The 15,855-nt window shown below is 41.6% G+C and overlaps 1 long non-coding RNA gene across 1 annotated transcript; it reads right to left on the bottom strand.

Annotated features, from left to right (window-relative positions):
• Positions 1 to 10,367: 10,367 nt before the first annotated feature.
• On the bottom strand, positions 10,368 to 14,808 carry LOC143908581 (uncharacterized). Its single transcript, XR_013260196.1, has 3 exons — positions 14,708 to 14,808; positions 13,977 to 14,451; positions 10,368 to 12,752 (listed from the first exon to the last, which is right to left on the bottom strand). It is a non-coding gene; the product is annotated as an uncharacterized LOC143908581 (long non-coding RNA).
• Positions 14,809 to 15,855: the final 1,047 nt, after the last annotated feature.

The following is a 15,855-nucleotide window of genomic DNA, read 5'->3' on the forward strand; positions in this document are numbered from 1 at the left end:
CCAGTACCGTTTAATCTATTCCCGTATTTTTCTTTTAACTTAATATTTCTCACCGGAAATGAACATTTCCTAGAGCGCTCGTTCGAAGAAATGTATACTACGTGGCGTACTGTCTAATTCATGTACATGGATTTCTGAGAAATTTTACGATCAGTTTTATCAAACTGCCGCTACGAGGAATGGCAAACGTTTCTCCGAGTCGATCTGTCAGCCAATGATCCACTAAAGAATTACGAAACAGTTCCGCCGCGTGTCCATTATCCTAATATCGTTGCATTGTCGAAAGTATTTTACCTTGACGTGAAAATAGCACGCTTTTGTACCTTTTCCAGAAGTGGGACACATGAGGCGTCAAAGATTCGGAAGGAAAGCATGTCCGCAACGAAGTGAAACGTTTTAGAAAACTATTAATCATCCTCCCCCCGTGTCCTTTCCCTTGACAAGAAATGTCCAAGGATGCTACTCGAAATACGACCGAGAAATTGGAAAGTATCGGTAAAAGAAGCAAGCCTTTTCTAACTTCGAAAAAGCAAAATCATTGTTGTGCCTGCTAAACGAAGCGTTAACTATTCATGAATACGATGACCTCGAATAAAACGATTCCAATATCTTTCAACCATAATTCCTGCATACTACAACGACCTTGCCCCAACTTGTAATTGAAAAATTATTTTTCGACGATAAATTATTTCGGACGGCCTCGCCATTATATTTAGCAGTCACAAATTAAAATGGAAATTTTTGAATTTTTCGACGAAAAGAATCATATCGAAATCTTATTTTTTCGAGAAATTCGGAAATTCAAAGCTTTGATAAAACTGATTGGTATCTATGGATGGAAATTGTCTGGACAGATAATTCTGGAAGTTAATTTTGGGACGTTGAAGCGTGGATATTGTTTGAAATAAGCAATTTATAATTGTCGATCGCTCGTGACGATTAAATCGCGACACAATTGAAACATACGACGTGATCGCCGTTAATGCATCTTAATCCCGTGCGTATTTGCGCAGCGCGAGGGCGGGAAAGGGATCTCCCTTCCTTGCCAAAATAACATCGTGGGCGTTGAAGCGTGGCGCAATCCGGGATCATTATCCTGATCCCGCCAAATCGGATCTACGAATCTCCCCGTCGAATCGGTTTTATTGTTTCAAACGACGCGGGATCGTACGATAAACGGAGGAGACGAAGGGCGGAACGCGTCGATTCGCGATTTATAAGGACGAATAAAAACCGGTTCGACGGGAGAAACGAGACGGGCTCTCTCTTTCTTGCAGTTGCGCGAAACTCGGCGCAAGTGTAACACGATGACGACGTGCATTCCGGCGCGAAGGAATTCTTATAAGAAGCCCTACGAAGGGTGGCCCCTTTCTTCCTCCCGCCTTCAGGACCTTCGACTCGTTCGTTGACAGTATCGAGTGACCCTGCGAAGGATGTAATTTTTCGCGATTATTCGATACGAAAGACGGCGAGTTGACAGAGTGACGAGAGAATTGAGGGCTATAGGAAATTTAGGGCGACTGCAATTCGAGAAATAAGAAATTAGACTCACCGATTGGAATAAATAATCGTTATTTTCAACAATCGCACTTATTAATTGTTCTATTGTATATTTTCTTGTAGAGTATAATAATTCAAGACGCTACCTTCCTGAAATGAAAAGATTTATTGATCTTTCAATGGAGGATCTAAATCTTTTATAATGAGAGTAATGAGAGTATCTCTGATATTCATATTTTTTGGTGTACGTGACAAACGTTTTTATTGATGTTAGATAAAAATATCTCACGAGCGAAGCTTAACGCATTAAACCGACAAACATTCTCACGTCTCGCAGGGCTTCTCGCGACGGATTTTTATCGGTGGACCCGCTACCGGCTTCCTGTGGTCTGCAGATAAAAGAGCTATCGCGTACCTCGTTACGATGTACTAACACGAGCAGCCGATTATTTTTTTATTAAGTTGTCAAAGTAACGACGCAGGAACCACACTCGACAGATAAGACCCCCCCCCCTGATAATTCGGCCGTCTTCTTGCAATTATATAAAAGAATAAATTAATTCTGTATATAGCGAGAGTTAATTCGGAGTCATCTTTATTAAGTAATACTGACATAATTATTTTTAAATACGATATATGCACGTGCATATATATAAGTGGATATCTATTAATAATAATTCACAAGTAATATGTAATTCGCACACGTATACACGCGCGTTTTTAAATAAATAATTATCACTTTAGACACTTTGAAAGAATTTGTCGTGCCGCGTCACCTTGAAAGAAATTGTCGCTTTGAAAGAATTCGTCGCAATAAAACGGGAATCCGAAATTCGCGCGTCGGAAGGTGACAATCGGGCATTCGGGCTCGTGTACCGCTTTGTACTTGCCGAAAACAGTCGTATTGTCCGCGGGGGGGTCGAGGAACCGGTCACCCGCCGCGACAAACCCTACGGGCGATCGCCGCATCTGCCTTCGATTTATTCCCAATCGTAATTGATGACTCTCTCTCGCCCTTCTCGGAACCTCTTCGGGGCCCGACGAGAGGAGCCGACCGACTTTCGAGTGGACGAAGACCCCATCGTTGTTGTGATTTTGCATAATGGGGAGGGCACGGAGTCGCGCTTTCGGCGATAATTTATGGCGACACCGATCGGCCCGTTCATCGAACTGTGATAATCGAATGTGTCATCGATATGGGAGTTCGAAGATTAGTGTTGCTCTGAAAGACATATCTACAAATGTCACACATAAAAGAAAATCTCAATCAATAGGTTAAACTATCTACTTTTTTGCGCAATTGTGTTTAGGAAAAACGGAGAAAATAAAATATCAAGATAAAAAACGGTCTAATTGAACATGCGACAAATCTTTTTATATAAATTATATTTATAGAGTGTAGATAATATTAATATATAGGTACGAACGAAGGAATATACGAAAGACAACAAATTACTGGAGCTTTAATACGATACAATAACGATTTACTATCGTCTCGGTTCGTACGACACGAAAGGCTCTAATTTCTCGTTTCACAGAAGCACGCGTCGCTCGACATAAATTACGCTTCTGAACGCGAAGAGGAAAACACTTTTGCTTTTCTCTCCATTCTTCGTACTCTCGCGCGCACACCGTACTCCGCATTACGCTACCTATAAACGTCGTCCGTGTTTTGACAGAACAAGTCGAGAATAGAGGCCCGCATCTGCTGTCGATTCTGTTTTCTCTCCACTCCACGACTCGGTCTCATTGTAGGATCCTGAAGGATCGCCTTCGAGAAGAGCTCATGGGGGACTTCGAGTGGAATTTGATCTCTTTGCCGGCAAAAGAGCAGACAGAAAGAGAGCGAGAGAGAAAAAGGTCACGGGATTGCATCCTCCACGTGGAGGACGTATACGAGACATACATCCGTAATCCTCTAATGATACAAAACGCAGGTGCCAGATTACGCGAGTGGTCCTTTCTTGCTCTATTGGAGTAGAAAGGGGCACAAAAACAGAAACACACAGAAGGACAGAATTTCAAGTCATCCATAAGTAATCTCTTTTCCCTTATTTGACGAACGAAAAAAAATTATTTTTTGAGGGAGTAAATTTTATTCGATTATATATTTGCTCTCATTTTGCACAACTTTCTTCTATCTTTCAATTTTTAATTTTGCATTTCCTACTTTTACTATTGCACTGAGATATCAAAATTTAAAATTATAATATCGTCACACTGTTGCACGGCTATATTTTACTGTCAACATTTATCTTTCGTATTTTATTCTATTCGTCATTCCGTCATTCATGAATTTATGGCCTTTCGACGACCGGTTTTTCTGGGTCTCGGGAAAACGATTTCTAAAAGTGACGAGCGACGAGCGACGAGCGGATTCTCGATGATCGTGACACGCACTTGCACACACGCCGTATCGTTGGTGCGTCTGCACAATGCGCATAGCGCGGGGGCACGGCATCTCGCCCGTCGTGTTCTGTGTACCAACAAGCTAAATGCGTTTCACAGACGACCGCCTCCGCTCAATGCGTCGTCGTCTCCGCTCGATGGTGCGATTTGCCGAGCGCACGCACTTATGCGGATGCGGACCCCACCGCGTGGAGCCCGCGGGAGAACTCGGGACTCAGGTCGGCGCGTATCCTTCTAATAAGGATCTCAAGGGGTCGCGTTCCTCAAGTGTAACAGCTAACAGCGCGCAGCGGTTTGATCCGTAGAACTTGAGCGAATTAAAAAGCGAATTTAATTCCCTTTTAATAAAATTACGATGATGGTAGTTTTAGTAATAATAGTTGCACTATTACAATAGCGATAGTAATAGTTGTTAATAATAAATTTTTTTACGACAGAAGATAATTTTTTTTACATTTATAGTTTTCTTTAAACGAGTCAATTGTTATTTGTTTTATTTAAATTTTGTTGTGAGTTTCTTGGAGAATTAGAAAATTAGATCATATTAATTGATTATTATTATCATTGACATCATTATGCAGAGCATTAATGCTCGCAACATGTCGATTTAGTGTTAGATTGGGGCTCGCACGAGCGCATGGCACACTCGCTCGCGGGTTAAAGAAGTCGTTTAGCGACAGATTTACGCGTGTCATCGCGTAGAAGCGAAGGGCACCGCGTCGCTACGAAAGAACGATTAATGGCAGCCCAGATTTTTCGAATCTGCGATCTCACGCGGCGTGCTGGTAGGTGACGAGACCTTTTTTTCCACCCGGTTGCATTGTGTCGTTTCTGTACACCCCGGTATAGGCCTCGGGTCGCAGAAAAAAAGCTGTCGTCGCGCATTGTGCCGACACTGCATTATATTTAATGAACACGATCGCGTCGGTTTTCGTTGATCAATTCCGATTTTTTCCGTAAATTTCCCATTTGCTGTGATTTGGCGGAAAATTGGATCGTAATGAGAAATCTCTTTCCATTTTTGTTACAGATATACGCAATTATTAATCGTTTGCTTTACATTATAATAAAAAACAAACTTAGGTATATATGTATAACGATAATATTTAATAAAGATTCCTATTAATTCGCGCAAGTAATAGAAGACAGAAACCAAGAGAGAAACTTAATTAACACAATGGCAACAAATATTGAGATAATAAAATCGAAAGAATTTATTTATTAAAAATAAATATAATTGCACACTAAAAATAAAATAAAACTAAAGACTATTTTTTGTCACGAAATTATAATAAAATTTACAAATACAATACAAATTATATAAAAGTTTGATTGACATTTTTCCGGAAATGTTGATTAATTATCTTCGGGGCTAGAAAAATGCGGCAATTTACTGGGCATCTCCCGTTGTCCTTTCTCGAAGGAGGAATGTAATATCCCTGCGCGTTGATTGTTCAGGGCATGCAAACTATTCCCTTAACCCCCGGCAAATAAAATAAAAGAAACGTACCCTTTGGCGTGCGCGCGAGCCAAGGGCTACATCTGCGCGGCGAGGCGCGCACACATTTACGGATGTCGCACATACACAGCCGGGGGTCGTTTTATTAATTCACTCCTCTGTCGAATTCAACGAGCACGTAGCGAAACGCGAGGGAGGGATAGGCGCACGGGGTAGCTGGCTGGGTGTTCCGACTATTTATTACCTAATTGTCGGGCCTCTATTTCCATGAATTATTCCATCACGCTCGCAGGTGCTTCCAGGACCAGCGTGTTCTCCATACGCTTAACATTTCTTCTTTAACGCGCTTGAGTGCCATATGGTGGTTCCTGATAATTAGCACCGAGTTGCTGATATATTTCGTTAATTTATTTTTAAGGTATGATATATACCAATAAAAACGGTTTCCGCCGACGAAAAAGCTTTATGCGTATTTTTGAGAAACTGCATTAATCGCAATAAATTTTTAATGGTAAAGTGAAAGCACAAGAGTGTTGACTATGGTAATTGAGCTTATGCTCGACTCACGATTAAATCACGCAAACTAAGAAAAAATAGAAGAAATGATTAACACGCTTGTTTGAACATAATTGCATGGGTGTTATCAAATTGTACAAAAGTATATTATATTGTAATCACACCGCATAATGTGCATTTAAGTCAACTTAATTTTTTAAACTCGCTACTCGCTATCTAAATTATTATTCTTATTGCTATAAATTGCCTTTCTCAATCTAATATCAATACTTTTTAAAAATATCGAATATAAAGCTTGATCTTCGATAATATATGTAAAACTCATTTGGACGCGTATCTCGTCTCTTTAATCCCTTGTCTCTACGCCGTTACGCGCATTACCAAGTGTTAATAGTTTTCCTAGTCGGTTTCTCGCGCAGGAGAGGGTGCACGTGCGTCCCTTTATCGTGATTTATAGTTTTTCGCGGACGCGCAACCCCCGATGCAACCCGCGCGTTTTGTTTTGCATTTAACGGGGGCGGGATCGTGCAAGGAATTTGAATACGCGCGAGCGGAAATTATGCGTCTCACCGCGACGAGTGTAACACACGATGCTGATTAAAAAAGAAAAAAGAGAGGATATAAACGTGATGCAGGTGAATGGAGGTAAAATTGGATTGTCTGTAGGGATCAAGTATGTTGTAAGTAATAATCGATAATATGTCTGATGTGAGATATATATATATATATATATATATATATATATATATATATGTTGAACAGTTTTTTAAGAGCTAGTTTTTATTATATTAAATAAACGAGAAATAACGTGTAACACCTTTCGCTCTTCCTACTTTGATTGAAGATTGAAGCTGCATTAGATTAGTATTACGAATACGTCACAGTTTATTGTTAGAAAGAATATCTTCCTTCTATTTTACCGGATATCCCGTCCCGGTGTATTATTAAGTAACTTTTGATTCGTTCATATTTTGGGTGCACATTCTTCACACAATGGCATAACAGTTTTCTACGATGTTGTTACATTATTCTATCTATTTTCGGATTAAGATAAAAGGTAAGAATAGCCGGCCGCGCGAAACGATATATAACTTGCGCAGTCTGACGATAACAACAGTGTCCTAGATACGCACATACAGTACATACCTGCTGCACACGTGTTACTCGTGAGTGTTCCGTCATCGCGGCATGGGAAGTCGGTGGATTTGACGTTTCCCAGGGACGAACCAGGTACGACGAATGAGTAGCATCCTTTTTTTGTAATCCACGAGTAAAAACCGGCCCCATTAACGGGAACATTACCGGCAATGAGAACGGAACGAAACGCAAATGCGCCGACATCCGTTATTAAAATTCGTTATCGCCGTGAAAATTAAAAAACATTTCTTTCTTATCTCATATATAAGAGTTAAACTAAACTAAATGCTACATTATATCGAGAAACGAAAAACGATGTAACGCTTAAGACTATATTTGAATTAAAAACAGTCTGCAATTCAGTTCGTGGAACGAAATATTTCCGTTCGAAAATCGTGATCGGTCACGCCTCGCGCGGAAACCGGACGATTCTTCGTCTCGATGAACTCGATCGAAGGGCGAGTGTTCGCAGTAAGGGCAAATTCTTCCGATTGACTGCTCAACCCTTTTTACGTTGTCGAACACGACCAGGTGACACATTACGGGCGTGTCATCGCGGGAAAGAATTCGATCGCCTCAAACTCGGCGAGAGCTTTCCACGCGATTGCATCCCGAGTGCGTGACACGCAATTGCGTTCACTCTTTCGACAGGATCGGTACAGATGGGTTTGATCTGGGAAAGTTATATAACTTAGAAACACACACACTGTAAAACTATTAAGCTTGGAAATTTTTTGAAATTTGTATCAATAAATTTTTGCGCTGATGCAAGATTGAAATCGAGACTAATAATGAAATATGTAATATAAGTGATAAAAAATATTATTTCCCTAATATTTTTATTAGTACTTGTTAACTGTCATTGTTTTTAGATTATAACAATAATTATTTCAACTATGTTATTAAATATGATTAAATATACCTTTAATTTTTTAAAAGCAGAAGACTTTTTATAATTTTAAATTATTTCCAAGTTATTTTAGATGGTTATATATAAAATAAAGGTTGTATGCTTTATCTTACATAATTTTTATAATAAATTAGATGTTTATGCAATAACTAAATTTTACATCGCGACAATCGATGCTGTTTATGACGTTCATCGCGCAAGGTGCGTTTCGAAAACAGGTTTTTCCCGACGAGATGGGGAGAGAGAGGGAAAGTAACCGATTATTCATTCGCGCAAGTATTGCCAGTGACGTGATTAGCATGTCACTTAATTCGCCGTATCCAGCGGACATTTATTTAAATTTTACGCTCTTCCCTTCGTCCCGCAGATGCGCGAGTTATACGAGCGCCTTTCGCTACGACGAAAATCCGTGAAATCACGTGCACCCTTCCGACGACACAAAAGGACGACGCGTTCGTTAATTGGTCCTGAGATATCGATCTTACTTTGGTACAACAGTTCTTTCCTTATTAATATGATAGCGTGATAAAATATAAGTGATGTTTAAATAAATAGGAAGAGTTTCAATTTCAATTTTCTATGTATTTTTGTACATCAAAATTTCAAATATATAATTAATAGCTTCATATATTTGTTATATGATCTTACGTTGCAGTGATAAGATGAGAAGATCTACGATTCTGGACTTAAAACGGGTTAAAAATTAAATTTGCCAGGTATAGATATTAACTTTTCATCACATGAGATGAAAACTAGGACTTTTACGAACGTTATATAAGTTACTTTTAAAGTAATACGTGAAACATACGTACGTATCTGATAAGGAGGGCGAGAGATAAGCGCGTTCGTGACTAGTCCTCGATATCCCAGCCGGAGAATGACCCCGATTGTACCGAAAGCTTAAGCGAGCTCTCGCTCGCATACTCAGGTGTTCGCTCTCACAGGCTTGAGGCGCGGGACGTGAGTTTGAGTGTTTGACGTTCGCATTACAGCGAAACCCACTCGTTGCCCTTAGCATACGTAGCATACGTGCGTGCGTATATACGTGATGTACAAAGCGGAGTCCGCGCGCTTCAAACGCGTGACGAATGAACATTCTCCGGAGTTCGGGCAGGTTTGCCCAGCATCCCTTCGAATGAAATGCGATGAAATGCAAATAGGAAAGAAACCGGGGAAATAATAGTTCACCGACAATGAGTCGCTTTCCATCAATGCGCGCGCACGAGAATTTGCGTCGAGAAAAGAGCGATGCGGGAGGCGTCGAAATAAATGCCCCATTTTATTTTATCAAGAGAAACTCGCGTAAATATTGTAAATATTACAATCGCGCTAGAGACAGCTGAATTTAATTCTGTTTCTGTTACTGATTATTCACTTACTTGGTTGCTTACTTTGATATTATTTTCGCAAATAAATTCGTTATTCAGAAAAGAAAAGTGAGAGAAAAGCTTTTTACGATACTTTTGTTTTTGACATTGAAAATTGTCTTTATATCACGTTTTTATTTTTCACGCAATAATTATCACAGTGGAGTAAAAATTTATTGCATAGAAAATAAAAAGTATATCTAATCCCGAATCTATCGTTAAAATTCGATGCACCAAAACGAACACTTTATATAATTTTATCAATTGCACATTAATTTACTGCTCGATGCACTGCGTATCGAGAATTAAGTGATTCGTCGGGAATCAAGGGGAAGCGAATTCGTCCCGTAAACGTATAACGGCGACGCGCGCGTAGGAAAAAAAATACACATCGAAATTCTCGCGCCCCTCCTAGGAAATCCACGCACGGCTTATCCCGGCTTATTCCGGCTTATCCCAATCATTGCTGCCCCGCTCGGCTCCTTCCTGGTGCCAATTACGTCAAATCAACGTCACGATACAATGGCACATGCGTGCGTGTGTGCACGTCGAGGATATCGCGCGGTACGCAATATCGAGACGCACGAGGCGGCGTATTGGAGGGACCTTCCTGGCTATTCAGTTTTTAATTTCCTGCCCTGACCCCGGGATTAAAGGGCCGAGTGCCCTGTTAGGTCGATCCTCCGCGAGATTCTCGAGTCGCGATCTTTGCGCCGCGGAAAAAAGGGTACCACCGGTTTCTGTAGGTAATGCGTATTTCATGCGAAACTATTTTAACTTTTTCAGGGACAAATTTTTATAAAGTTATAAAAAAGCGACTTTATTTTTTTGTTCAGTTACATTTTATTCGATTTAAATCCATTGTAATTAAATATAGAAGAAAGGAATGTGAGAGTAGTGAATATTCGTGTGGTGAGTCCATATTGTGCATTATACAAGACGCTTGATCTTCTCTAATTTGTGAGAAACGGTTAGGACCACAAATAATTTCGGCCAAATGATTTCACTACTACGCGTTGCAAAAATAACGAGTTTTATATGAGAAAATGGTACCTTTATGAAAAGGACATTAATATTACAATTTTAAAATCCTAACAATACTTTTTCCATTTAGTGACGTGTTGAAACTACGTCTTGCAATTAACGTTCGTGATTTATATCGGCAGAGATGATCGGGTCTCTCGATCGCCGCTAAAGCACACTCGCATACGATATGTGCGCGTGGCGCGTACGTTTCTCGTTCTCGTTCTAATGACCGGCTGTCAATTTCTCCACGAGCACACGAATGAATGGGACGCTTTGGACAATTCGTTTGCAGGCGGGGGTGGCTCGCGCCATTGTGATGCCCGCGTTCAATCGTGTCGTTCCACCCGGTAGGGTCAATATTGTACGAGCGACGGAGCGTATCCCGTGTTTTTCTGTTTGCGTTTGTGCGCTATACGGAAGAGAGGAGAGAGAGCAGGTCCGCGCGCGCGCGAAATTAGCGCCAATTAGATTCGTATGGCACCGTGGCCGCCCCTCGCAAGGTGCGGCGCACCTTTTGGCGAACGATACACATTACTCCATTCCTATTACTTTTTCGAAAATTAAATCCTGATTAGTAATATACCTTTGATATACCTTTTTAAAATAATTATTTAATTTTTTCCGAATTATGTGCATGAGTATCTCGAATCTTAATCCTCATTTAAATTCGGAAAACATTATATGTATTTTGTCAGAATTTTAATTCATATTTAACTATAATTAAAATATTTAAGATTGATCACATTAAGGAAATTGCAATAACATTCTTAAAATCTCTGATAAAATATTTCGAAATGAAAAAATTATTGTTGTTATATATTGATGACTAAAATAATTCCTCATTGATTCCTCATTGAGTTTACTTTCGCGTTCAAAAGAAAGAGGCCTATCTATCGGGATAATTGCGTGGCGCAGGATCGAGAGAATCAATGTTCGTGAAACGTATGTCGTTTCGCACCGACTGAGCTCATTCACCGATCACGATATCGCCGCGACGGATCGCCGCCGTAATCTAATCCGATCAATCGCGAGCGATCCATTACCGTAATCCACTTTGCGCGCCGTACTTTCTGATGCAGATGTTCCTTTCGTCGTCAGTATTAGAATAAAGGGTCGCGTGACGGAGCGATATGCAAATCGCCGGATTCTCTCGTTTGCCTCCTACCTCCTACGTCGATCGGTCGTTTTCGACTCTTCAACTCCAAGCTCAATTCTATCGTATAGTTACGGATGTGTTACTCAAATTCATAGACTGAGAGTTAATCTTATATTTGTTGTATTTATAAGCGTGACTTCAGACTTGACCGGAAGATATAGAGAAAAAGAAAAGAGAGAGAGAGAATAATTTTCTTCCGTAAGGCTCGAGCGTTTTCTGCCTCACGACGCGTCGCGCTTACGTTACGACGACGATCACGTTTTACGGCTCCGTGCGCGATGCAAGCGGAATAAAATCGGCGGGATGTGGTCGGAATACCTTGCGGCCGGTGCCTTATTTTGCGGCTGACGAAAAACCGCAGAGACAATCGCGCGAGATGCCTCGCCGACGTCCGTCCCGCGCAACATTTTACGAAATAAAACGCGCCTCCGTGAAGGCTGGCTGTGAGCGCGAGTGCCGCGTCGATGTGCCTTAAACACGGTGTGACCGGACGAACAGAGAAAATCGGAGACGGAGAGTTAATCGAATTCACTCTAAAGCTAGAGCCCGTCTCAAAGTTAGCATTTTGATTAAGAACATTTCTCGAGTCCTGGAATCCCAAAAGCTAATATAATAAAATTTAGAATTTGTGCGTGTTTTAAAAGGTAAAAAGAAAGTAAAACATATGCGTATAAGTATTTATTTCTTATTTTTTGCAAATGAGAGAGAGAGAGAGAGAGAGATTCGGATAGTTAACAAATCAATTTACAGGTATACTGCAACGCTTGATTTAAAATTAGAAAAAATTAAGCAAAGTATAATTTAGAGTATGTACAAGAATAATGTATATTGTATAATGAACAAACTTTTCTCTTTCGCATCTCTAATATCGTTCAAATTTTCTACGCGATCTCAAAACAATATCCTTTCACGTCTATTTCAATATCGAAAGATGAGCAAACGAAAACGTGCGTATAAAAGAGATTCATAAATTCGGAAGGAAGAAAGGGGGAAATGTATTCTGTTTGCGATGAACGCTTCGCCGACTTTTCGCCGGTCGTTGATCGGCGGCCGAGGAAACCCTCGTAACGCGATATGTCGATTTACCTGAGCTGCCTGGTCCCCGCCTGTCTGTCCGTTCGTGCGTCCATCCGTCTGTCATCGAGAGAGCAGCCCGCGTCGGCTTTTCGACTTTTCGACTTTGATTGACGTTCGAATCGGTTCAATCGCTGGCGAGACTATCGTGCGCGGTTTTTATCCGACTCCGCTCGATTGGCACCGGTCGCATCTGGCCTGGCGGAGAGAGACGTCCGATATACCATAATTACGCACCATCCGCTCGCATTATATGCTACCCTACTTATCAATAGCCAAGCGAGGCGACGGAACGGAATGAAAGAAAGGAAATAACGCGAGCGAAATACGTCTCGCGGTAACGATTATTATCTACCGTTTAATCGATGTAATCGGTGTAATTGCGATTTTATAGTTCATTTATCATTGATTAGAAAAGAAATTATAACTGTGTAAAATCGACTGAACACACATCATTTACTTAACTTTCAACGAAATTTTGTACTTTTATTCGTCTTTCTCGCGAGAAAACCAAGTGAAATAAGGTAATTTTTCCTTAGTTCGTTTTAATATTTAGCGACTTCGTGACTGTGCATATATTTCGATGTCGTAATCGCTGCGTTCCTCTCGGCTCGATTTTCAGAGTTGAAAAGACATCCGGCGAGGCCGTATACTGGCTCTATATGCCATAATAGAGACGCTCGCGTACGTGACGTGTAATTAAAGCGTAGTCGCGCCGATTTTGTGCGCGATCGGCATTTGTGATCGTGTTCCCCCGTGATGCTGGCAATTACCGGGAGCTTAGGGCACCGGGCTCCGGAGTAACGACGCGCGCCAGTGCTCAAAGGTCGGCCCACCCCTGACCACCCCCTGGCTCTGTCGCGACGAGAGGGACACGTGTCACGTGCCTGCAAATATTCATATCCCCCTGGATACGAAACGAAAGGCCGAAGTCTCGGCTGAAGATAAGAGGGTAAGCTTCGCGTTAGTGAAATTTGTCTGAAAAAGTCCCGAGAAGAGTGAATTTACGGCGACAGAACGATCTCTCGCAATTGAGACGCTTTTGATAATATTAATATATTATAACGGTAAAGATAAAAATAAAAACTAAATTGAAATTAAAATAAGTAAAATTAAAATAAGGATTAAAAATAGAGAGAGAAAATAAAAACTAGTAAATAAAAAAAATGTGTATTCGTATTATTTTTATTACAAAACCAGCTCTTTCTTTATTCCAAATGCTAAATATAAAATTATAAGAAAGTTGTTATCATAAGAACATTTTTATATTGTAAGATTTAATTTTTAGGGTGTAAAAACGATAAAAATTAATGACGATTAACTTTGATTCTGTCCTATTATACTTCTATACGGTTTCGAACCACCACGTGCAACTATACTCTTTCATATCTCTCTTGAATACAATTCTTTTTATTTACTTACGTGGTGCCTGCCGTTAGGAAAAAACGCGATCTCGACCGATCCGTAACAGAACGAACGTGACGATGGGAAGCTCGGGTCGGTTCGCATCGTCTTCTACGGGCAGGCGGGCGAGGCGGGCCCCAACGCGAGGGTATACGACTCAATTGAACTCGAGTCGCCTTCCTCGAGCCCCGAACAAATCCCGATATAATGCTCGCTCGCGTCCGGGAGAGCGTTTCAATTCGAAAACGACACCGACGCGGTGCGCGGCGCCGCGCCGGCATTAAATCCGGGGATGCGTGTTTGCGCATGTTTTACATCGGCGCCCCGTCTGTTTGCAGACAGTAAATTATGTCGCACAATGCCGGCCGAACCCCTTTCGCTCGCGGATTATAAAACGGGGAAAAACGGAAAGAGCCCCGGATGCCCTTTTGTCGGCCCGTCATGGAGATCGTTGACACTTTAACCGGTCCTTATCCGGCCAACCGAGACACGCCTTTATTTCAAGAAAAGAGAAGTGTTAAATATATATATAAAGCGTTGCGTTTTTAATTATATCTTTTCTGGAAAAGTGTCGATTTTCTTATCACCTTTGTTTAATGAGAAACTAGCGCGCGCGGCGTGAGCAAACTTTTATAGTAATAATTTCTTTATTGCTTATATAGAAGATTGGTTATGATAATTATGATAAAACCAGAATAAATACATCATATATTTATGCAGATCAAGTTAATAGCGACGAGATCACTTACGATAGAATTGTAGCCTCGAGCTCGTGCGGTAGGCGTCCCCCTTAGGGGTCGCGTGGGGGAACGCGGCGAGATTCCGCGGGACAACGCTTTTATCATGACGAGGAATCCAATTACGCTGGACGCAGGCGCCGCGACGCTTCTCGGCGGCCATCGCAACATCGCCATGGATACCAGGGAGGAGACGACGAGGAGGAGACGTCGCCGTCGATCAATACGACGCTTGCCGCCGCCGTCTCTTCGTCGTCCTCCTCGCGAGATTATTTTCGGCGTCGGCAAATTTCAGCGCTGTTAAAGCTTACCGGCGTTCGCAGCGACGCTATAATTCAGAATTTTGGTACCAACATCGTCTATTAAATTAAATTTTATCGAATTAAAAACTATCATAAATAATCTCCCTGCTATCGATATATATCTGGCGTAAAGATTTCTCCTCTTCGCTCGGTCTTCGATATCCGCGGAAATTTCTCTCGCAAGGTTTAACAGCCTTTAAGAGCCTCGAATAAAACACTTTGCCGTACCAAAAACCCAGCGGCTGAAGCAGAGAGGAGGTCGAAGGGGGGACGCTGCCGACTCGGAGCGTGCCCGTGCACATTAATAAAAATTTCACCGGTCGATGCGTCCGCACCATAGCGAGATCTCGCAAAGCCGCGTGTGCGTGTCAAGGCGAATGCGTGCGTAACCCGGGAAGACGGAGCCGTTAATAGACGAGTCTTCCGGCAGGTAACTCTTTCAACGTGCCCTGAAGCCTCCCCCCCCTCGGACTCACTCTCCTTTTTCCGGGCCGTCGCCCAGCGGGACTCTCTTTGCCGTGTGCCTCCCCCCTTTTATTTTGATTTATTCGACGTTGACTCGCCTCAACGCCCTTCGCCGGGTTCGCGCCCCCCGTGCCGTATCCCGGTGGCCCCGTGAACGGATTGTGACTTACGTCAGCGGGACTTCACCGGAGGAAGGGCCTTTTTCTCTTTTGTTTAGCGCGCGTTAGCCCTTCCTCAGCGTTATAATAGACAGATGACTAAATGGATTGTAACATTTTGTTTTATTGTTTCAATTTTAGATTATAAAGTTTCATCGATATTCTAGGGCGACTGTAAACAACGTAACGTAAGATATTCGCTTTCTCTCTTCTTGGAATTAAAAGATTTTCCCAT

This window comes from Temnothorax americanus, unplaced genomic scaffold (assembly GCF_048541705.1).
Source record: "Temnothorax americanus isolate GAGA-0224 unplaced genomic scaffold, ASM4854170v1 Scaffold11, whole genome shotgun sequence".
Lineage (NCBI taxonomy): Eukaryota > Metazoa > Arthropoda > Insecta > Hymenoptera > Formicidae > Temnothorax > Temnothorax americanus.